Source organism: Ambystoma mexicanum, chromosome 1q, assembly GCF_040938575.1.
Source record: "Ambystoma mexicanum isolate Mex_15411 chromosome 1q, UKY_AmexF1_1, whole genome shotgun sequence".
Lineage (NCBI taxonomy): Eukaryota > Metazoa > Chordata > Amphibia > Caudata > Ambystomatidae > Ambystoma > Ambystoma mexicanum.
In genome coordinates, this window is record NC_090922.1 from 1,148,689,789 (window position 1) to 1,148,715,457 (window position 25,669).

Consider the following 25,669-nt stretch of genomic DNA (forward strand, 5'->3'; position numbering starts at 1 on the left):
AGCCCTTGAAAAAGGAGGCAGAGAGTGAGCCAGTAGTCCTGTCATGGAAATTAAATATCGCACTGTCTGATGATGATAATGAATCAAAAAACATGGGAATATATTGTAAACAAATAGCTATTGTTCGAAATATAACCAGGGAATACAATAACTCAGTTCAAAATGGGTACAAACTAATCCAAAGTGCAGAGTATCCCATATTGGAGTATAGTAGCGTATTTTAGGTAGGTAAATTCCCGGCCTAAGACTGGTGGATATCTGGAAAAATGAATATCCACAACTAAAGGGGATAGGCAACAACAATTTCCAGTATACAGATCATTTGACTTAATACAACTCTTCCATTTAAGACACACCTTAGTAGACAAAGAAATGGACGATGGAAGAAATAGTGTGCAGGGCATCACAGAGACTTGGATATCAAGAATAAGGGGCCTGGAGGACAGAATTTGTATTCTGTCTAATTTATTATAAAAGAAATTGGACAGAATACAAAAACAGAGAAAGGCACAGGTCAAAGGAGCAAAGTCTAATTCACTAGCTCTGACAACAAAATGATACCCACAATCAGCAGGGACAAAGAAGGGTGAGAAAGGCGAAGATAAGGATGAGGAAGACATTGTTGAAGCATTAGGAATCGTGAGTCTCAGCCGTGCAGCACCAGCCAAGTGCAAGTGTTGCTGCAAGCAATCTCAAGGCTCACAAAGAATGCGACCCCGGAGAGCAGCAGATGCGAAATCCCAGGCTCAAGTTCCAGCTGGGCAAACAGCAAGTGCGTCTACTATAAGCCTTTCCCATACCTGTGCAGGTTTGATTTACAGTGTAGGAATTGCGCAATTACTGGCCCTACTGACACAGTTACCAGGAGGGGGTGCTGACACTGTAGCCGCATAACAGTTTATTCTCGCGATCACCTGGGGATTTGAGACATTTTGTAAGAAACTTCTTAATGTGAGTGATGAACCAGAGAAATGTACTGATGAGTTGTTGAGGACTGTGATTCAGTACTACAATTACTCATAGGCTCATATAAATCAGTTCATAAGATTTACCTGCAGACGTATATCAGCATTTGATTCTAGAGAGTGGTTGGCCTAATTAAGCTATTGTGTGTGTGCTGCTAAATTGGTTCAGGCTAGAAATGTATTGATGCAGAAGATTGCCATAGTCTGCCCTCAGAAGACTGGAGCATGGTCAGTAATTGTAAACTAAAGAAAGGTGAGAGCTCTGCAGATTATTTTGATTGTTTGAAGAATGTTTACGAAGCATTCTTGTATGAAGCCTGCAGAGATGGTGCAGGAAGCTGTAGCAGGTTCTTTTGGTGTTGTCTAAGGTGTAAGCAAAGCTCAGAAGTATTTTAGTGGTGTGGCAAACGAAGATCATCTCGGAACTTGTTTCTGTGGCTCAGCATTGTGTTGCTTGTCAGGATCAGAAGTGGCCCCGCGAGTATATATGTCTCTTCAATACAAAATGTTCTGCAAAGGGTGGGGCCAGGCAATGTTTAGTAATGTGAGTGGCAGGACATCAATGCAACAGGAATTGGGAAACCCGGAGGATGGGGAAGAAGTTGTGACACAGCATGTCACTATTGTAAGTAGGAGGGACATTTGAAGTTTGAGTAGTGAAACTGGCCTCAATTCCAAGCAAACTGAGGATGCCAAACCATCAACACAGCCCTTCTGTGAATGCTAAAACCTTTCATGTACAGATCAAATGGTTAGGAATGGCAGAGGAGGAAACTGACATCATCAAACAAACCTTAATGGCCATTGATCAGGAGGGACCCAAACATATTTTGTGTCTGTTTCACATGGTAGCCAAAGGTTCTGCAATTAAGAGCAAAGATTGTATTAATGTCTCATTCTCTTCAGAGACAGTGTGAGCTAGAGCGATCATACATAATGAAGTAAAGTACAGGGTGAATGAGCACATAAAAGTGCAAATGAAAAACAAGAAAGACTCAGGTAGATTCTGGTTAACATGTAGTTAGCTTTGGGAACAAAACACATAGGAGCTCATTTTGTACTGGGGTAAAAAGTAAATGTAAGGCGTAAAAGCCTTGTGGAGGGCTTTTATGCCTTTAATTCAGATCACACCCTATTTTCATTCATTTGTATGGTAGAGAGACGGGGAAGAACGCAACTTGCATTTTTGCCACCTCCCTTCCCCTCAGCACACAAATGCCCCAGTGTTTGGGCCGGCATGCATTTTCATGCAGGCACAATTGCTGGGGATCCCGATGCTCACATAACATGCAGCGTTTACAATTAAACACTGCCTGCCATACTCGCATGCCAGGCAGCGTTTACTCGTTTACAGAGCGGAGTGCAAACGTGCAGGGCAAAAGGAGGCATGAACAGATTTATTGCGCCTTTCGCCCTGCACATTTACACTCCACCATGCAAATTACCAATATGTGGCAGTTGGGAGCTGAGTATGTGTATGTCTTCACGTAACAGCTCGCTGCCGCCAAATGACTTCCTGGATCAAAATGAGCTCCACAGAGGGTTTTTTGTAAAAAAATGCAAATTACATGCAGGAGGCTACCAACATTTGCTCTACGTGCGTTTGGGCCCCCTGCATGAACTTTATATCACTCACAAAGTATAGTGTAATCATGAAGAGCAAATCAAGGCAAAATCATCTTTACTCTTCACTGTTACTCTACGCTTTGTGAAAAATAAAATAAAGCATTGCCTGCAAATCATGCTTTGCAGGCAGCTTTTCAAAATGTATTCCTATGGAATCCGCCTGCTATTTAGGTCTAAATGCAAGGCGTAGTCATAGGAATCTTTGATTTTATGACTGAAAGAAAATCTCATTTATATTGAAATAGTATTGTAATCTGCCTGAGAATGTTAAGAACATTTCAATTAAAGATATGGCAGCTCTGTTGCAAACGGGTATTTCCATATAATAGAGATTGCGCCATTTTGACATTCAGGATGTTACGATATAGCGTGCTGTCACACATCCTTTTTTACCATTTTGGAACTTGCATACCCCAGACGACATTTAGTGCTGCTAGAACATGCTGCCAATGCATTATTAGATGTACTGCAAATCTGCTGAGAAGTTGTAAGTAGAATATAATGATACCGTTTGCCATCATATAAGTGTTGACAGGTGGGAACGCGCCTTTAACCCAGAAGTCCCGCCCTAGCGGATGTCCCTCTCTGGAAGTGACATCCTGCGGGGTGACCAGGAAGACCCGCCCTGCGAAAGGCCGGGCCCGGAAGTGAGGTAACGTGGGTAAACCGGAAGTCTGGCCCTAGCTGGAGTGTTAACCCAGATGTGACATCACTGCAGTTACCCGGAAGTCCCCCATAACCCATAGTCTGAAAGTGACCTCATGGGGGTCGCCCAGAAGTCCAGCACTGGTGGAGGTTGTATCCTAGATGTGACAATATGTGGGTTAACCGGAGGTCCAGTCCTAGATGTAGTGTTACTCCGGATGAGACATCAATGGAGTGAGGCAGAACTCCAACCCTAACTTATATCCCGGAAGTGGCATCATGGGAGCCCAGCACTGTTGGTCGGCCTAGCCCGGATGTGAGAATATGTGATGCACCCTGAAGGCCCACCCTCTAGGTTGTGGGTAAGTGACATTACCAATTTGACCCAGTAGTAATCTGTGTGAAGCCCTGTTTGTGTACCGTTTCACCAGTTTATGGAGTGATACTATAAGGCAGAAGGGATGTAAATTGTGTATTTGACCTCCACAGGTATGTTCCCAAGACCCCAGAAGTGTGGCACCGGGTTTACAGGATGTCAGGGCACTGGGGGATGATGCGGGTATTAACCTGTGACGTTTGGGGGAGGTGTGAAGTAGGCAGCACACTTTTGACCCTGAAATGTGTCATGGTGCGCTAGGGGCGCTATGGAGATGATTTAGGCACGCTGCTGCCTCTCGGGGCGGAGTGAAGGGTATATATACAGAAGAGCTCTGGAGAGAGGTCTACATTGTTCCTGAAGCCTGGGCTAGCCTCCTTGCACAAAGCTGGCAATACCCTGAATCATGAAGTGCTACAGCTACTATGCTAAGAATACCACAGGGAACGCTGACTACAGCACCGTTGAAAACTATTACTGTCCAAGAAGCCCGACAACTACAACCCCTGTAGCTGATGAGGAATTGCGCCGGCCCACCGGTAGTGGTATGGAGCATGAGGATGATTTGAGCCATTGCCTTTTTATGATGAAGCTGGGTAATATGATGCCGCCTGTTTCCCCTATCAAAATGGCAGCGGAATGCAGTGATGGTGTAGATGTTGTTTTAACCGATGCAGACTTTATTAATATGGATGAGTCTATGAAGACCCTTAAAGAGCCCGTGTAGGAGGACCTGGGCATTTTGGAGGTGCTGTTTTCAGAGGCTGCTATGTCCCCTGAGCCAGAATGAATGAATACCAGCTGCTTATGGATGCCGTTAATGCTATGGAGGCAGAAGCGGGTGGTTCTCACCTAAGCAATCTGGTATGTAAGAATGTGTGTATGTGTGTGTCAGTGTGAAAACTTGTTAAATATACATAATCAAGAGTTACACTTCATTCTTTTTTGAATTGCAGAAAACGGCATATAAAGTAGACGGCGCTGAGTCTCAGCGCTCTTCATTCAATATCGTCAATTTTTACTGTGTGTGCGGTAAAAAAATGATCGAAACTTTGGCAACTGGACGTAGTAATAAGTGTACGAAATGTGCTTGCTGAACACGCCTTGAAAGTTCTGATGAAGAAGAAGAAAAGGAAACCATTACTCTTTTGGAGTCCTTAACTGTTCAGGCTTTTGTGGGCTGTGTGGTGAAAACATGCTTGAAGCGTGATTATTATCAACGGTGCAATGGACATAAACGCGATGACCCACAGCAGTATGCTCATGAATGTTTACTCCAGCATTATCACATTAGAGTAATACGGCTGAAATGTTTTATATTCAATTCATATACAGTTTTCCAGCTACTTAAAGCAGTCTATAAAGGCATGGGCGTGCTCGTACATGATTGTGTTTTTTTTTATCAAAAACATTCCTAGAGAGACACGATTGTCACAATCCAGAGGAAGAAATTAGTTTTTTACCCCGTTGTTAGATCTCAGGCCCTGTTGTTTTTAGAATCCGGGTAGCTCGATTAATGCAAAAAGATTTTTGGGACCTATACCTGTTTAGGAAAACCCATAAGGACTGCCCGATATGTCAGAAGTTATTTTAAAGAGAAACAAAATACAATGGTTAGAACTTCTGAAGGTCAAGCAATGCGTGTGGAACATAAACTGAAGCCAGGACGTGTATGTGTGGAAAAACTGCTATATTCTATGCTGAAAGAGAGAATATCTGCAATTTCCAGAAATACCTTGAAATCTCTATGGGCATCTACAGCCCACCATAATCGGCCTTGTAAAAGTGTAATGTGTGTAGATAACATATGTATCAACACATGGCTGCCGGTATTGGATAAATAGTGGCATTTGTACAAATACAATGTGCAATCTCTATACCTACACCCTATAGTGGTATTGCAGTAGTTTCTGGATGAATTGTATGAACACTATTTTAGCATTAAAGGACATATTTTACAGGACCGTGAGTTGCATGAACTTTTAAATGCTTCCAGTCTGGTATGCATGCAGAGTTATATGTAGGGCGAACGATCGGTCTGTATAACACCATTTACAAAGCTGCAGAACGAATATCACAATTGGTAATGTTATGGCAGACCCTATATGTATAATATAAGTAATAAAAATGTCTTTCAGTGCTTCAGCGGATAGCAGCTCTCATTTAGGCATGCATAGAAGCTATTATGATGAAAGTGGAATTGGTAGTTATGATGGTATTGATGCTCTTTCTAGAAAACTACAACATGACAAACAGCCGATCACAAATAGAGCTGTTAATGAATGGTTATCTGGTCAAGAGGCAAATCCCCCTTCATAAAAACACTAGTAAACGTTTTAAAAGAAGAATGACCGTGGTATTTCACCATAACAGACAGTGGCTGGCTGACTTAGTGGATATGAGTCCTGTTGAAAAGCAGAACGATGGTACGCGTTACATTCTGACGGTGATCTATATTTGATCAAAATACGCTTTTGCCAAGGTCTTGAGGGATACGACTGGTTCAACAGTGACAGCCACTTTCAAGCATGACTTCAGCAGAGGACGGGTGCCTGTAAAATTACAAACTGATGCTGGCAAGGAGTTTTTAAATAGGCCCCTCCAAAATCTTCTAAAGCAACACAGCATGCATCATTTTATAACACACAATGAAGTTAAGGCGGCTGTTGTTGAGTGCTTTAATAGAACCTTGAAATCTAAACTCTGGAGATTTTTTACAATAAACAATATACATCGTTTTGTGGACATATTACAACCTCTTATAGAGGTGTATAACGATAGCTATCACAGGTCTATTAAAATGACGCCAAAGTCTGTAACTCCCGAAAATTCACTAACAGTGTGGAGAAATGCTGTTAGGTTATCGGAAAAGGTCAAGAAAACACCCTTTCGAGTAGGGGATCACGTTAGAGTTTCCAAGTTAAAAGGTCTCTTTACAAAGGGCTATCACCAATCATTTACCAATTACATTTTTATGTGGCTGAAGTGTCTGTGAAAGAGGGGATATATACCTATCGGCTGGTTGATTACGATGTGAAAGTTGTAAGCGGTAATTTCTACACCGAAGAGTTACAGAAGGTCACAAATGATCCCCAATGTTTTTATAGGGTTGAGAATAGGATTCAGAGTAAAGGTAAAGGGTCTAAGAAACAAAGCCTGCCAAAATGGGTAGGGTGGCCTGAGAAATGTAACAGTTGGGTCAGCTCTCTCTCTCTAAAGGATATAAAAAGCAGAGGCGCTCCCTGAGAAGATGGAAAGCAACAGATTTTATATCACCTTACCTAGTAGCGCTTCTTTAGATACATTCCCAAACAACAAAATACCCAATTATTATGTTAAGATGGCTAAACCTGTTGATTTACAAGGATTGTAGGAAGAAGGTCTGATGGAGATTCAATACCCCCATACCTGGGATACTGTGGATAAAAGAGAGGCTTGGTTTACCATCAAATGTGAAGGACCTCTTGAACGTTACACGTGGGTTTTCCTAACGGTTTTTACCCCAGCATACAAACGCTGATAGATGCTATCAACAAGTTGCTCGCAAGCATCGAGCGATATGCAGATATACAGCTGGTTCTCAATAAGGTTCAGAGGAAAGTATTTCTAAGATCAGTGGATCTTACCACAGAGTTCATATGCGGCAGAAAACTCTTTAGGGTTTTGGGAACTGTTCAACATGTGAAAAGTAATAACGCTTTGGACAGAAAACGTGCTGATATTGATGGTAGATTTTACAGCCTCATGATCTAAAGTGATATAGTAGAACATCAAAGGGTCAGTGACTCGTATGCCCCCCTAATCAGGACAGCCTAGGTGAAAGGGGAAAATGACAGCATTAATATACAGATAAGAGAGGATCAAGGGAAACTGGTCTCATTTAAATACGGGAAGCTCTTAGTGAAACTACACGTGCACACTAGGAGGGAGAAAGACAATTAAAACATGGTATTCATGAATAACTATGGGGTACCATACGTTTATAGGGATTATTACCGCAGGCAAGCCGGTTATGGTGATCAGCCCTACTTTCAAGGTGTGCCTGTTATGTATGGAACGGGTTTAGGAAGTATTTTCAGAAGTCTCTTTGGAAGGGCTATGCCCTTTGTACGAAAAGGGTTTGAATTAGCCAAGCCTTATGTGATAAACGCTGCTGCAAATATCGCCAAGGATGTAGTATCCAGTGCAACAACCTCCATCGCAAATCGCTTCAGCCAACCAACGCAGGAGGGTTCTGGCTTGGTTTATGTGGGAAAACACCCAGCCAAAAGAAAAAGGAGAGCATCGCACAGGTGGGGTCCTCTAAGCCTCATAAAAACAACAAGAAGAGTCGCTCAGAAGAGAAAAAGCACGCGTAACAACAGACCGAACAGGAGAATTTAAAACAGTGCCAAAATTGATATTTTCTAAAAGATGGCCTTCATTCCTTGTGCCTCGGGGGAATGTGTCAAATACGAACTAGATTTGTTTGCTGTACCCCCGACACAAACAAGCCTTGAAAACAGTTTTTTCATTAAGGTTGCAACCCTTACTGCACATTTCCCTCTAGCCCCTATAGAGTTGTACATATCGTGCTCAACGGAGATGCATCTGGATCTAAATGACGCTCTACTCTACCTGACCTGTAAAATAACAAAAGCCGATGGGACAGAAATTACCTCAGCTGCTAAGGTAGCTACGATTGCCTATCCCATGGCCACCCTCTTTAACCCCTTAACTGCCAAAGGTTTTCCCCCCGCCAGTGCCAAGACCTTTTTTGGTGATTCCGGTATGTTGCCATTCAATCCCTTATAACTTTTTTGTTACATGAGTCTCTACCAAATTTGGCCACCTTTTTTCCCTCATGTAGGCGGTCGTAATACCACCAAGGAATCCTAGTTTGCTGTAGGGGGGGAGAGAAAATAACCAAAAAGGGAGAACATTTGGTTTTTTCCAGAAAATGTCATGATGTACAAAGAAGCATGTGTTTTTTTCCTTGTAAGAGCAAGGAACAAATGGTTTGCTGTGCTGAATTCGCCATTTTCTAAGCTTTCAAGAACAGGTTGAGTGGAAACCAAAATAACATATTTTGATATGGTTACCAGCCATTTTGAATGGGAAGACAGAAAGGCATACATTTCTGAAAAGTAGACATAATTCCAAGTTTAGGAAGGGGTGATTTGCGGAGTTCAGGCAACAACTATGTGGGGAAAAATTCCATAGTTTGGGGAAAAATCTGGAACATTACAGAAAAAAAGGTATCTGGTGGACATGGCTGGCCCGGTACGGCAATGGCTTCTGTGAATTTTGAGAAAAGCAATTCCTTGCTACATTCCCTCCACTCTTCCAGTTAGGAAATCACACATTTTTTGTAATGTTTCACAAAACCAAGCCAAAAACTGAGCCATGGTGCATACGTTTTTTATGCTGACAGCCTAAACAGACGCACTTAGCATGTTTAAGTAAAGAAAACAAATGTTGTGAGGAAGGGCAGGCATACATTTTTTGAAAGAGTACAGGCAGACCTTTCGAAGGGTAGGTGACTTGTGCAGGTTATAAAAGTGTATAGTGTCTAAAGCAGCGACTAAATGTAGGTCACATTTGGGAAATGAAAGGGTTGTATGACAAAATGCAGCAGCAAATGTTCAAAAACATTACAAAAAACCATGCAAACACAACAAATGTTCTACCTTCCTACGTTCCCACAGGTGTACTGGCGAAAAAGTACCTCACATGTCTTTTGGCAGAGCAGATTTTGAGGAATTTTGCTCTTGTGGACAACCTTCAGATTTGGGCCTAGGGTGTCGAAGCCACCAAGGAAAACAGAGAACCCCATGCATTTCCGAAAAGAAGACACCAGTGGGAATCCAAGGAGGTGTGACTTGTGCATATCGCCCCAGAATATATTACCCACAAGCCCCGGGAATATCCGAAATTTAGCCAAAAAACCACAATTTTCAGACATTTCGCTTTGCCCATCCATCGGAACAAGCTGCCAACAACACATGTCCTACCTTCCTGCGTTCCCACAGGTGTCCCGACAAAAACAGTACCTCACATGTGTGGGTGCACCTACCTGGGCGCAAAGGGAAAAGGCTAAACCACTGGTAACCTCAAGCCTTTCTGCAGAGCAGATTTTGCAGGATTTTGCTGATGTGGACAACCTACAGATTTGGGCCTAGGGTGTTGAAGTCACCAGGGAAAACAGGCAACCCCATGCATTTCCAAAAAGAAGACACCCATTGGGATCCACAGAGGTGTGACTTGCGCGAATCGGCCCAGAATGTATTACCCACAATCCCCAGCAAAGTCCAAAATTTGGCGAAAAAAACACACTTTTCAGACTTTTTGCGCTGCCCACCCCCCGAAACACACTGCCAAAAACACATGTCGTACCTTCCCTCGTTCCCACAGGTGTCCTGACAAAAACGGCACCTCACATGTGTGGGTGCACCTATGTGGGCACAATGGGAAAAGGCTAAACCACTGGTAACCCTAAGTCATTCTCGGCAGAGATGATTTTGAGGAATTTTGCTCTTGTGGACAACCTGCAGATTTGGGCCTAGAGTGTCAAAGCCACCAAGGAAAACAGGGAACCCCATGCATTTCCGAAAATAAGACACCAGTGGCAATACAAGGAGGTGTGACTTGCGCAAATCGCCCCAGAATGTATTACCCACAATCCCTGGGAAAATCCAAAATTTGGGGAAAAAAAACATAATTTTCAGACATTTCACTTTGCCCATCCATCGAAACAAGCCGCCGACAACACATGTCCTACCTTCCTACGTTCCCACAGGTGTCTCGACGAAAACGGTACCTCACATGTGTGGGTGCACCTACCTGAGCGCAAAGGGAAAAGGCTAAACCATTGGTAAACTCAAGTCTTTCTGCAGAGCAGATTTTGCAGGATTTTGCTCATGTGGACAACCTACAGATTTGGGCCTAGGGTGTTGAAGCCACCAAGGAAAACAGGGAACCTCATGCATTTTAGAAAAGAAGACACCCGTGGGAATCCACAGAGGTGTGATTTGTGAAAATCGCCCCAGAATGTATTACCCACAGGCCCCAGCAAAGTCCCAAATTTAGGAAAGAAAACACAACTTTCAGACCTGGAAATTCCTGAAAAACACTGCCAACAACACATGTCCTACTTTCCCACATTCCCACAGGTGTTTGGATCAAAATAGTACATCACATGTGTGGGTGCCCCCACCTGGGTGTAAAATAAAAGTACAACGGCAGTCCCAGGGAACCCCGGGAGGGGCCCCGTCGAGTCCCCGAGGGAAATTCTGTAATGCTGCCTAGCCAGAGCTCCAGGATGGTCGGGGGTGATGTCCCTGGCCTTCGGTGGTTGTCCCTCATATGGGTTGACCGTCCACAAGTCCAGCAGCATTTTCAGGGAGACTCGGCGGGACTCCCTGTCCTTTCCCAGAGGGAGAAGGTGTAACGCAACCCAGCAGAGAACAAGGATGATCGGGTGATGTCCCAGATCTTGGGCACCCGTCACCCATGTGGGTCAACCATCCTCAAGCCCAGCCTGGAGCTCTGGAGGGGCTGTGTTACAGCTTCTCCCTCCAGGGGAGAATGGGGACCCTGCCGGAATTGCCACTGGAAATGGGGACGGTCTACCCACATTGGAGACAGCCACCCAATGCCAGGGACATCGCCCACGACAAATCCTGGAGCTCTGGCTCGGCTGCGTTACAGAATTTCCCTCAGGGAAGGGTTGGAGACCCAGCCAGGGCTCCCTGTGACAAATGCTGCACTTGGGGATGTCGCCCCATATGTGAGACAGCCCACCAAGGCCAGGGACATTACCCCCGACAATCCTGGAGCTCTGGCTGGCCTGCGTTACAGCTTCTCCCTCCGAGAAAGGTCAGGGACCTTGCAAGGGCTGCCTGTAACTACTGCTGGGCTTGGGGACGGTCAAACCACATGGGAGAGAGCCACCCAAGGCCAGGGACATAACCCCGACCATCCTGGAGTGCTGGCTGGGCTGCATTACAGAATGTCCCTTGGGGGAGGGAAGGGAACCTGCCGGGGCTCCCTGGAGTTGCTGCTTGCCACTGTGCTTGGGGATGGTACATCCACATGGTAAATGGATGACCAAGGCCGGGGACATCACCTCTAACCATCCTGGAGTTCTGGCTGGGCTGCGTTACAACATTTCCCTTCAGGTGGAGAACACATAGGTAATGTCAAGAACGAGATAGCTCTCTCAGGTTGAAATCAATCTAGGTGACTGCCTTATTACGCAGAGTGACAACATGTACGCCTATAGAGCATACATAGAAAACATCCTGTACTACAGCAATGGCACTTTGGACACGCAGCTAACAGCAGTTTTTTTTTATAGGGACTCTGCAGGGCATATGGAGGATTGTGCTCGAGATGGGTTTAACACAGGGTTTATAAAAGAGTAAAGCATGCAGCAGGTAGCAGAAACTTTGATTTACTAGGACATCTACACTCTGATCTATTTTTCCAGGAGAAGCTCATGGTGAACTGCATTGATCTGAAAATTAAACTCTCTCGAAATAAAGATGCATTCTGCCTTAACAGTGGTGATGCATAAGCCTATAATCTGGTAATAGCATCAGAACGTTTATTTATTAAAAGGCTGAATGTGTCCCCATGGTTAGATTAGCTCATGCTGATGCTCTACAAGTATCTAACTTGAAATACCCTGTGGAGAGGTCATCCTTGAAAATATTCAGTGTACCTGCGGGAAGCCGTGTCGACAAGTCAAGATAACTTATTCTTGGGGCAGCTCCAGAAAATAATTATCATTGGTTTTGTGGACAACACTGCTTTTTCTGGGTATTACACCAGCAATCCTTTCAATTTTAAACATTACAACATCAACTACGCTGTGCTTTTTAAGGACGGGGTCGTTATACCATCCAAAGCCTACATCCCCAGTTTTGAACACAAAAATACAATTAGGGAGTATTTGGGCCTTGTCTCCATCAGTGGTAAACATTTGCATGATAAGGATTTTGTGATACTGCGTGACGACTATGATGGGGGTTACACACTGTTGGCTTTTGATTTTAGACCCGATAATGCCTCATCCGGCCATTATAACCTGATTAGGAATGGTAATATGTGCATCGAGGTACGTTTTGCTGCAAATTTACCAACCACTGTGAATCTTATCACTATGGCTCTATTTGACTCTGTCATGGAACTCAACAATCAACGCAAGGTGCTGTACGACATGTAATGGATACCTACCAGATCAAACGTTTCCTGAGTAAAGACCAACATGTTAAGAAAACATTCTGGGGTGTGTATTCATGTTATAACCTTCCAACAGTTATACCGAGCGAAGACCCGTCAGCCTTGTGGTGAGAACAGATCCCCAGGATCAGAAAGCTACCCTGGATAGCTATGTTTATAGACAATGGTACAATAGCGGTCTTTGATAGCCTGGGGTACTTCCCAAGCCACCCAATACACAGAGGTACAATATTGGACTATCTTAAGCAAATTACACCCGTAATACATTATAATAGTACACAGGTGCAGCATCCTGAAGCCATGACGTATGGACAGCACTCTTGCTACTTTGTATCTAAAAGGTCTGAGAAACATTCTCTGTCAGGGGTTATGCAGACCTATGCACTTGATCACAGGCAAAATTATCTGATGGTTGCTGCTTTTGTGAACAAGAACATATATTGCAGACTCCCTGCAAATGTCTTTGATTCTTGTCAGAAATGCACCCTTGTACTAGACCTTAAAGCTGTGTACACCTACAAATAAAAACATTTTGCGAATTTAAACAAAAGCGTTTTTTCTCTCTGCTGGAACACATTATCGATATCCTTTTTCAGAACTTTTCTCTGCATGCACTTGAATTGCTGCTCTTCAAAATTATCACAGGCTCACCTTGACACAGATCAAATCTAATCGTCACGGCAGCCCGATCCTTCCAGCCTAGGACATTTACACCTTTCCTTGCTATGTAGACTTTTACTTCTGCTCAACGGTTTTTAAATTGCACTCTGCTTTTCAACCAACCTGTGATATGAATCTTCAATCCGTGAAACCCTCCTTGATTCTTTATGTCTGATTTTGTCTGGTTAAATCCAATAACGAATGAGACACCTCGATGCTAACTAGTTACGCGACCCCCAGCGGTCGGCGTTGAACTTCTTAGAGGGACAAGTGAAGTTCTGCCACACGAGATCGAGCAATAACACGTCTGTGATGCCCTTACCAACATGGGAAACGTCACCCGCCCCGGACACGGGAAGGACTGACAGATTGATAGCAATTTCTCAATTCTGTGGGCATTGGTGCATGGCCGTTCTTAGTTGGTGGAGCGATTTGTCAGGTTAGTTCCGATAACTAACGAGTTCTAGCTGACACAATAGTGTATGGCGAACCATCACTGACAACTTCCAATTCTCAATCATTTGTCACATCTGGGACATTTCAATTCCCCATTGGTTGCCTCATGTACTACTACTACACGCTCTTCTTCTGAGTCTGAGTCATCTTGTACTAAGGACACTTTCCTTTTGTTCCTACAGACCACAGCAACATGACCCCTAATTCTGCAAATCACACTCGTTTGGTTAATGGCAGGACAGATTTTCAGATTGGCATAATGACCTATCGTGCTGCACCTGAAACATCTATCTTTTCCCCTGCTTTCGCTTTTGAATGCAGAATTTTTCACTCTCCTGCTGACCTCTTTGCGATCCTGTTCCTTTGACCTCAAGTATTTGGTGTTTGGTACAGCTTCGTCACCGTCTACTTTATCCCTCTTTCTCCCTACAATATTCACAAGAGGCTGTTCTCTGCCTGACTTCAAGTTTGTGCTTGAAGGACCTCCATTTTCTTATTCTTAATTTCTTCAGCAAAGAAGTGTATGTTCAACTCTCTTAGCTGTGGCCATGGCTTCTGAACGTGAAGGATTTCCTACAATACACAAGCGATCTTGAATCAGGGGGTCCTTAGTGTGATGATGATTTGATCTTTCATTAACTCATTCAACGTAATGCCAGCACCAAATCGACACGTGCGAGCTAGCTTCTTGAGGGCTGTGACGGACCCCTCTACTGATTCATCTTCCTTCTGCAACGTAGTGTAGAAGTTGTATCTATTGATTGCGACATTCATTTCTGGGGCATAATACTTATCTAACTCTCTCAAAGCCTGCTCATGTTTGTCCAAGTCCCCAGCTTCGTCACCAGACAATTCTGGTAATTCTATGTATTTGCATTGGCCCTCAGACCCCAAAGCATGTAGAGATAGTAACTTTCTCTTCTGTGGGGTCAAACTCAGGTGTTCAACAATCTTAATGTAATTTTTCCAGTATTCCTTCCACTCTGGTCACAAAATGGCTGGCCTCCCAAGATTCGGCAAGAAACTCTTTGGTTGGTGTATAGTAATGCCTTGCATGTTGAATTGTGCTATCACTCACTCCAGTTCACTATGCATGAAAAGCAAGCCAAGCCAAAAATTCCTTCTTATTGCTCTTTCTTTTTTGTTTTTGTATTTAAACTTGATCTGTCAGTACCAGGCTGAATTCCACTCAGGCCATAATCCTTTCTGTATTCCCCTAAAAACAAATTTTAGGGGGGAAAATGATTGTGACTGAAATGACGGTTAGGAGCAATGTGGATTACCACCCGAGCCTCAATTAGTCTCAAAACCGAAATGCCGGCACGTTGCAGGATGTTGTAGGGTGCTTTACTCTAGCATTGATCAGCTGCTGCTGAAGGAGTTTCTGCATACACGCAGGGGCGCGCGACAGGCCAAAACATCTGTTATCCTTATTGCGCTTTCGCTTTCTGTGCGCACACTTTTCTTTTTGGATTATGGCCCACCTGCACTCTTGACTTCTCAATGGGAGGGAGCTGCCGCTGGCCGACAATCAACCTGGGCGCCGTCTCAGCCCGGTTCAGCTCACTGCATAGGTTCACTGCTCACTTGCAGGGTCGTTGGTAACCTCATCACCAACTGAGGTGTTCGTGTAAGCGCAGGCTGGATTCTCCAGTAAGTAGTTATAACTATTGTATTAACGTTAATACACCAACTCTGTGCTCCCTCCACCATTCACTCCAACCGCCTCTCCAGCCTCACGCATCTCCCATTCCACGCAACATCATTCCACACACACGCACTCACCATTCTACTAAATACTAACGCGGGAGCACAGGTACTCTGCTAGTATTTCTGCAAGTCTGCCCTATTCAGACTCTTCCAATGGCGTTGTTATTTTTGGAATTATTTTTATGTCCATGGTGTTATTTATATGTCCATTTACACTTTAAATGTGATGGTGAAAGTGAATAATATGCATTAGTGGTTTGATTACACCACGACTTCCCAGCCTTCCTTTGATGGTAACCATGGTGGCCTCAGCTGTTAGACGCTACCCTCACTCTCATCATGATACATGGCTCTTCTTCTGTTGCAGAATGAGGAGTCATTCTATATGCATTTAATGCTTCCTTGAGTGTATCTCTCCATGTAAGCGAATCAGCCGCAGCCAGTTGTATTATATTCTATACAAACCATTCATACACTCCACTAATGCATTGGCCATGGGATGGTAAAGGGAAATAACTTTGTGTTCAATGGCTCTATCTTTTAAAAATGTTTGCATCTCCTATGACATGAATTGGGCCCCATTGTTGGATATTGCTTCTTGGGGATCTCCCTCTCTACTGAATATATCTTCCAAAAATGTCACAATCTTTCCTGTCGTAATTATGCCCTCCATTGTTCCCCATCCAACCAACTTCGAGGTGTAATCCAACAACACAACCATATATATCTTTTGGGCATCCAATGTCTCAAAAGGCCCTGTAATGTCTATGGCCAGTTTCTTCCACACCATGTTTGGAACTTCGACAGGTTGAAATGGTTTAATAATCACCTTCTTGCTATTGTCACTTACCGCACATGCCTGGCAATTCTTTAACAACTCTTCAATTTCGTTCCACATCCCTGGCCACCAATAACAGTCTCTCACTCTTCTTTTCATAAGATTCCTTCCAAGATGGCCTTCGTGTGCCAAATCCATGATTTCTTTCCTTATTGTAACAGGTGGGATTATACAATCGTCCATGAAAACACAGACTGCATCTTCTGCAATCTCGTTCTTAATTTCTGCATAATCTTTCAGAGCATGGTTAACCTTTTCCCTTCCTTCCTTTACCACTTGGCGCAATAAACTTTGCTCCAGATCCTCTGCAGATGGTCGGGCCCACTCTTCTTTCGTTATTCCTGGTTCAATATGTGCAATAATGCATTCCATATCTTTCTCATCAACACAATCTTCATTCTGTTCTCCACTATCCCAAGGCAATCTAGAGAAACAATCTGCAATGACATTCATTTTACAAGGCGTGTACACAATCTCCACATTAAACATTAAATTGCATTATGTCAAGAATCCACCTACGAAACCTAAGGGACATTAAATGTGGATACCTAGAATTTAAGATGTGTATCAACGGCTTGTGATCAGTCTTGAGGGTTATTGGGAAGCCCCATATTAGACCTCTAAAATGTTCCAGAATCCATCTCACTCCGAGGGCTTCCTTTTCTATGGTTGAGTAATTTAGTTCTGCTGCCTTCAAAACACGCGAAGCAAAAGTAATTGGTACTATACCATTCTCCTGGACTTGTTCCAACACTCCACACAAACCAATATTACTGGCATTAACTGATATTATGTTAAGCGCTGTGCTGTTGAACATGCTTAGTGTTGATGCACTGTTTATGCTCTTCTTGATGCTGTCTAGTTCCTCTTGGCACTCTTCAGACCACACAAACTTTGTTGACTTTTTCATGAGCTCTCTCATGTGCTGTGTTCTATCTGTAAAATGTGGAGCAATTTTGAATAGTAATCTGCTAGCCCCAGGAAACTGCGCAATTGGTCTTTATTTGAAGGAGCAGGCATGTCTGATATTGTTTCCACCAGATTTCTTTTTGGACTGATCCCTTCAGAATTTATGTTATGTCCCAAATATGTCATCACTCTCAATTTGATCTTACATTTGTCAATCTTATGTGTGAGACCTTTTTCTTGTATGACCTGCAGAACTCCTAACAGTTTGGCATTATGTTCTTCTTCCATCATGGTTGGAAACATAATATCGTCCTGGAAGTAGTGTACACCGTCAAGGCCCCCGAATAGTTGTTGCATTAGTCTCTGGAAAACCACAGCAGCAGATGCTAGGCCGAAAGGCACGCGCCTATATCTGAAACCCCCCAAGGGATTGACAAATGAAGTTAAGTGTCTTGAGCTTTCATCCAGAACCACTTGATGGTTATGCTGATGACAGGTTGCAGGTTGAGCCTAGTAAAATATTTGGCAGGCTCTCCTATATTTGGTAGAGGATGCCTATCAATCCAAATGTTGGCATTAAGATCTTGAAGGTCGACACACATTCTTATGGAATTATCTGGCTTGCATATGATTACAATCGGGGATAACCACTCAGAACACTCAATGGGCTCTATAATCTTTTGTTCACACAGTTTTGTCAACTCCTTCTGTAGAGCTTCTCTTGTTCCCAACAGAATGTTTCTCACCTGTATGCGATGGGCTTGGCGCCTCTCTTGTGAACGATCCTGTGTTTGAAACCTTTGAGCATCCCAATGTTTTCATTGAATACTAAAGGAAACCTCTTTGCTAGACCTTCATTGGTATTATAATCATCATTGGATGCAAATAGTATCGGAATCGTCTCTACTGGGTGTATCTTTATTTGTAGGGCTGCTTGTTCTTCCCAACGTACCACTGACGATCCATTTTCTGCCACATACAACTTGCAGTATGTCTCTCTACCATCAAAGTTGAGGTAAACCCATTTATAACCAACGATGTTGATGGGACTCTTACCGTACCCTGTGGCCCTGATATTGGTTATCCTTGACTCTTCATATCGCCCATCCAATTCTTTGGTAAAGGGCATGAGATCTGCTATTGTGGATGGCGAACCTGTGTCCACCATCACTTGCGTAGGTATCTTATTTATATACATGGACACCCATGGACCTCTCTTTCCTCCTGGGTTGATTGTCAAAATGTGTTTATCTTGTTCTTCTCTGGAGCTTAAAATGGATAATAGACTGCTTGGGTCGCCTATTTCTTCCAAGGCTCTAACATTTGCATTAATGGGGCAGTTACTTTCTTATGTTTTGCTACTTGAACCCATTCTTCCCCTTCCTCTGCCATTTCTGCAGACTTTTACAAAATGACCAATGTATCGAAACCTGAAACACTCTTCCGCATATGCAGGGCATTCTCTATCACCATTTGGGTGTCTGCCCCGGCTGCATTTGTAGCATTGCCCTTGCATTCTGTTAAATGTATCTCTTTCTCTCCTAGGTTTCCCAGAAGGTCTCATTTTGGCAGTAACCATGGACATCTTCTTATCAATGCTACTATGGCATCTTCTCCATCATCATCTTTTTCCACTTGCACACTTGATTTCTGTCACATCTTGTTTGTTTTGTACTGCCCTCATGCATCTATCTCTGTCATGAACCGTCGTCTGCGTCCCTTATGGACTTCCTGGTCCCTGACCCATAGGGGATTGAATACAGTGATCCTTCCAACATGGCCGCTTGAAACGGAATGCTGCTGGCCAGTCTCTACGCTCCACGCTGTACGCTCTACAAAGCAGACATTCCCCCGCGGCTCTGCGCGTCTCAACGCTACCGCTTGCTGTATTCGGACGTGTGTTTCCGGAGTTCGCTCGGGGCTCTCTGCTGATTCCTGGTTCCCGGTTCCTTGAATCCCCCTTCCTTCCTACCATTCCTCTACCTTACCTCCGATCTTCCTGGATTTTCTTCTGCGCTCGGGTCACGGCGTACCGTGCCTTTGAGTGCGAACATCATTCCTTCCTGGTATCCACCCTGGACTTCTGAACGTTCCCGGAAGTAGGATGGCGAACCTCACACTGGAATCCGAGGACCAGCGCTCGGGTTTCTACAAATCCCGGACCGTGAGAAAGAAGACATCACAGAAGGTCACAAGCAAACAACAAAAGCAGGTGAGAAGGGGAGAGACTTGTGACAATCTCCTAATTCCGTTGTCCTGGCGATCTCCACTGCTTGGTCCAGAGTGGGGTCTTTAGCCTGCCATAATCTTTGCTGAATGTGTGAGTCAGCAGTGTGAAGCAGTAATTGATCTCTTAGATATTCTTCTGCAATGCCTGTGAACCTGCATGTAGCCATTAGTCCTGTTAAAACTGCGATGTCGGTATCTACTGGTTCTCCCTTATTTTGTTTTCGGGAGAAGAAAGGATATCTCTCATGTACCACATTTGTTTTGTTCCCAAAATGTTTGGAGAGTTTATGAAGGTCAACTTTATAACGTCTGTTGCTACTTGCGCTAGTGGAAACTCCTGACCCCCCATCGCTATTGTTTTGATCAGGTAGGGGGCGGAAAATCCTGAGTGCATCAGCCCCTATGCAGTTTAACAAAGTGGCATCTTTTAGGTCATCGTTGAATTTTGCTCCTTCAATTGCCCTCAAGTACACTTGGAATGTGTCCACCCATTTCTCCCACAGAGTGGTGGGGCTACCAGGATTTGCAAGGAATGGGCAAGGAGCAGGAGTGTTATGCATTGTTTTGGTCACTGTTCACTGTGTTTTGTGCAGAGTTCGCTGTTTTTTTTTTTTTGTATCTCTACTGTGTAATCACTGTATTAAATATTTTGTGGTGAGGTTTGTTTATTGTTTAAACATCCATAAGATTTGCTATTGTGGGGCCTCCTTATTCAGTTGCTGTCTTGGAGAGTAATGATTGCAGGTGAACGTTTTTGTTACTATGCTGGTCCTTATAACGGCGCTGCTGTAAAATTCGGAAAATGCCCACAACGATGTTGTGTTGCTATGATGACGTTTGACAACAATGTTAAGGGGCAAAATGGCCAACACATTTTGGACTTTGCGTAGGTCCTTTCCTCTAGTAGTTTCAGGAGTGAGTGATATGCGCGCGCTGGGCCCTGTAGTTGAACGATTCTTCATGTTGCGCGGTGAGTTCCTTACTCTTCTATTTAATTTGACATTAATATCTGTGGCAGCACACCTCTTTAGTGTTCTTCAAGAGTACCTGGCCTCTGTAGTGCGGCCTGTTCACATCTGCGATTTATCCTGTTGCCGCTTCTCTGTTGTGTTGCCTTTGGGTTGGCACCTTTCTGTGTTCATGGGTAACGGGTGACGGTCTGCTCTCTTCTGGAGGCTCTTGCTTCCTCGTCGCCAATTGTTATGGAAGTATCAATGTCACAAGAACTGTGCATTTAGTTATAAGTATATTTATTATGAGAACCCCCAGGGGGGTGAGCTCCCCATGAAGCACAAACTCTTACCGGCTCTGGTGTCGCTCTCAAACCACGCGGGTTCGGGAACGACGTCAGAGTTTACATCACAACATGCCCACTCTCCTAACAATCTTAATAATCTACAGCATCTTCTGCCTATCTCACCTTCCTTGCCAGACAAGTTCTTCCCTTCCCTTATTCTAACTTTAAACCACATCTTTTAAAACAGATGGGTGTTCAAAAGAGGAAATACTTTGCTATTGTTTAGTGATACCTTTAAAACCACATTATTAGTGTGCCTCACCAATGAGCCCCTCGCCATGTTACAGTAGCATTGCAGGCCCATAATATCATGGTATCAAGCTAAGTCGCCTGCAATGAGATATGAACCTGCGTTCTGGGAGCGGTTAACTGGCCGAGCTATTTATTGTGATGTAATACAGTGATGTAGGCCTGATGCTGTTCTCGAAACACATGGAAGTTCGGGAACGGTGTCAGGAGTGTATTGCTGCCCATTATGGACTGTGCACCCACCTGGGGGCTCTCTGTAGTAAAGCTCATGTTTCCCATGTAACTTTGCCAAGTTATTCCCAGAGCTATACTTAACAATTAGCGACAAGGATTCCGAGAGCCCCCAGAAGAAAGCAGAAGGTAACCCAATCCTGCAGGCTTGCATAAGAAACAAAAGACAATCTCGACCCCGACCGTCCACTGGAACGCATCATCCATAAGGTACCGGTGGCAGGGGAGAAAACTCAGGGGAGAGAGTTCAGAATATTAAAGTGATTAGACACATCGCCAGCAAAGTGCAGCATTTTTCAAAAGCAGTGAGGCGTGGGCTCACAATGCCTTACTCAAGCTTTGAAGTAAATTACCATGAAAACGTTGCCGACGTAACAGCCATTTTGGTTGCCCAGAGAGCGTTGCCCTAGCAACAACACAATCATCCCTTCAACGCTACGGCACAAAAAAAAAAGACAAGTCAGTAACAGATTTCTTTGCTGCCTATGCTGGGTGGAGATGCCCACTGCTACGAACGCTGCTAGGAACACATAAAACAGCTCAGACTCGTGGAGCGAGCAGAGTGAGCTGAGTGTTCCTGTGTTCGTGTGACTTGTGAGGGTTACACTGCGCTCGGAAGCTTGTGAAAAGCTTGCGCATCCCCCATTGGGTTTGATTAACACAAATGAAGGGTCGGAGGGAGTTGGGAAAGACCTGCGTGCCTGTGTCTCCATTGAGGAAGGTGCAGGAAGATCAGGAGTTCTGCGTACACAAAACATCTCTGGCCAAGTGAACCGACGGTAAGGATTTCTACTGTTCAATACAATAACTTTTACAAACACTGGAGAACAGGTGCATTACAGCTTGATGGCGCTTTACACAGCCTAAAATAGCTCTAACTTCGTGGACATTGCCGGGGTGAATGCTAGCTAAAGCGCCTTTGAACCCCTGGCTGCCAATTATCTACATGCAGTTAGAACACAAACCTACAGTAATGTAACTTGTGAAAAAAAGCTCATTAAACATTAAACATTTGAACTTCTGAGGACATTGCTGCAGTGACTGCTGGCAAACTGAGCCTTTGAACCCTAGGTTGTCAATTATCTACATTCAGTGAGAATACTAATTAATAGTTACGTAACTTTTGAGAAAGATTATTGAACTGTTTTTGTTCCATCAAAAACACCCCCACAGGCTCTGAACACAGTCATTGCCCACACCTATTGCTCGCCTATCGTCTAACACAATACAAATGACGGAGTCAGAAGACAGTACTGAAAGGCTTGAGAACGAAGATAAACAGAGCTCAAGGGGAGGTGAGCCAGAACCACAAGGTGCGACAAGCGCTATGAATGTGCCAGTCGAGTCTTTGGCCGCTAATTTGAGGGAAATGAACAACAAATTGAAATGACACACGACATTAGGGTCCAGATTGGGGGTTCTACACAGTCTGTAGAAATATTTCACAGCCTACATCCCCACTTGAACCGATCGATAACAATAACATCAATTCGACCTCCCCGACTCCGGGAATACAAATTTTGAGCGAACCGAATTTGGGGGACTTTGAACCTACAATAACTACTGTCTACTGTCCATAATGGTAACAAGGCTAGCACTGTGGACGTAGGTTGGGGCACTCCGTCTGATGACCTGTGCCTATCCTTTTCGGGGGCATCTTCCTTAATTGTATACAAATTTGGAAGAAGAAACTCCAGCATGAAATCTCCCGGGAAAGGGACGAAGGGAAGACGAAAACAGCATGGAAACCAGCTTCACTAACTACAGACCTGCTGTTATCTAAACAAAGGTTCTTTTTCTCTCGGAAACAGGACAAAGAATTGAACGGGAACATGGAGCACACATAGTTAGAGAAGGAGCCCATTTTCCCGAGCCACCCTTCTCTGGCAAAAACCAACAATCTACTATCAAAGGAAACACCAACCCACTCTAGAAACCTCAACATGGGAAGTATGGCAAACTCAACAACCAGCAGGATGCCAACCTCAATGATTTCAAAAGCCCCCCTATAATAGTAATGGAAGACAAACGTCTTTTGAGTTCTCTTGGGGTGGAGAACAAAGCAATCAACAGGTGGAAACTTCCCTCACGGGACAAGACATGTTGGTCGCACTGGAGGCGACGACCCAGGACGTCCAGCACGTCCAGCAGGAAACAAACAAGTCAGCAATGAATCCTGATTTAATTGCTACATTGACTTTAACACTGTCTCCTTATATGAAGCTTCATGAAATGCTTAACGATAAGATAAGGAACCAATCAACATTAATTGCAATGCTCCACTCAAAGCTATTATTCATCGAGGGTTTTGTGACGGCTATCCAAGCCAACTTGGGTCAGAACAGCGAACAAATTAGGACCATCCTACATAACTTAATTGATACCGCTCACAGGAAAAACATAAGAGGAAAGCCGAACAAGCCTGTTCTTGTGTGGGCCATGTCCCGGTTGACACTAGAGATGTACAAGTAGTTCCCACTGTGTTGCCCAGTCTACCGAACAGGGATGGTAAAAGCTGTGCGGAATTAGATCAGAATATAAAACTATTGGAGAGAACTTGTGCCGTAGTGGCACACATCGAATTGGAATCAAATAAAAAGGGGGTGCGGACGATGCAGACCATCGCTAAATCAGGAGTGCCAAATATTACTCCAGAAAGCATCACTGAACGTGCTGATGCAACTACAACCATCGGAAAAAGTGACCGCATATAGAAGTTCAACACCAGCTGTTTCACAAAGGCCACTGAGGAAATAGTCCAGGGTCGTTTAAAACAAAGAAAATACAATATTTTCACAAAACTAAATGAAGTGAAAATACAAAAAGGGAGCTTTTAAAAACTGCTTTGATGAAACAGAAGAAGATCAAATCCTGCAGCCTGACATCGATAGTTCACTGAATAGAATTAAGATCAGTGGTAACCACTTGCATTTTGTGAAGGCCTTAGATAGAAGGTCAAGAACAGAGACGATTGAGACAGCTGGAGCCGAGACAAAGATCTCATCGATTGCAGCAGCAAAGGCAACACAATTGAATAAGCAAATGATGGATGCACTCAGACAGATGAACTCTCAGAAAACCCTTAACGACCTTGAATCAAGGGAGTCTCTTCTAAACCTATCTACGTACACTTTCTCGGAGGGTGATGAGTCAAACATAGACAAGGAACCTTCCGACTTCCTAAAAACAGGGAAACTCGTCCATATTAAAGTGACTACGGTCATAGATGACGACTCTAACAATGAAGGTGTTCCGGCTCTGAGTCTAACGGAAAGGTGGTCTCGAATTCTGGACCACAAGAAGAGCCCCCAAGCAGATCGATGTCAATTAACAGCGAGGGATCTAGAGGAGAAGTTGACAAGAAAGAATCTTTCAGTGCCTGAGGTCCATAGACCCGTTAGAAATTTGACTTGTAACATCTGCAAGCGACAGACAGTCGGAGACGATTCTCAACCGTGAAAAATCTGTTACATTATTAGGAGCCAGCACCCCCAGGTAATAGACTTGGATGAAGAGACTATGACCGATGTGCCTAAGCTGCCAACTACGAGGCACACAAGGGTCCAGGCTCTTAAAAGGATACATGTACTGAGCATATCTGACTCGGAAGAAGAACCATCCTAAAAATGTGTACCAATAAAATTAAAAGGGTGTCTAAAAAGACATGTACCAATATTAATTTCGATGCAACAAAAAAGAGCAAATATTCACAACCTCCTAAAAATCCCTAAAGCAGCAGAGAAGTTAGAGTTTAGAGCCAAGAGCTCTATTCATAATGCTTCTATCGGATCAAAAAACCTCCTAAAAATCCCTAAAGCAGCGGAGAAGTTGCCAAGAGCTCTATTCGTAATGCTTCCTCGGATCAAAAATTAATGAACATTAGTATTCATCTTCTATTAATAGAGAACTTTCACAAAAGAAAGGAGGAGGTTGTGCTCAAACGAGCTAACATTCTGCGCTTGTTGCATTGCATCCCCTCACTTAGAAGTATTATCTCTAGTGGCTTCCAATTGATTGAATTTCCTGAAGAGGAGAGACTGGATAAAACGATTTTTTATGTTGCAACCAAAGACAATATGATCAAAATCATGAGAGCCGCAGGGAAATTCTTGCCTATGGGATTAGCGATATTAGAATACGACTTTGAGGAACCACAAGTACAAAGCCCGATGAATAATTTTCGCCAGACATCGATAATATCTGAAGAGCATAGATGCAATAAACGAAATACTGAGCTTGACTACAGAGACAGC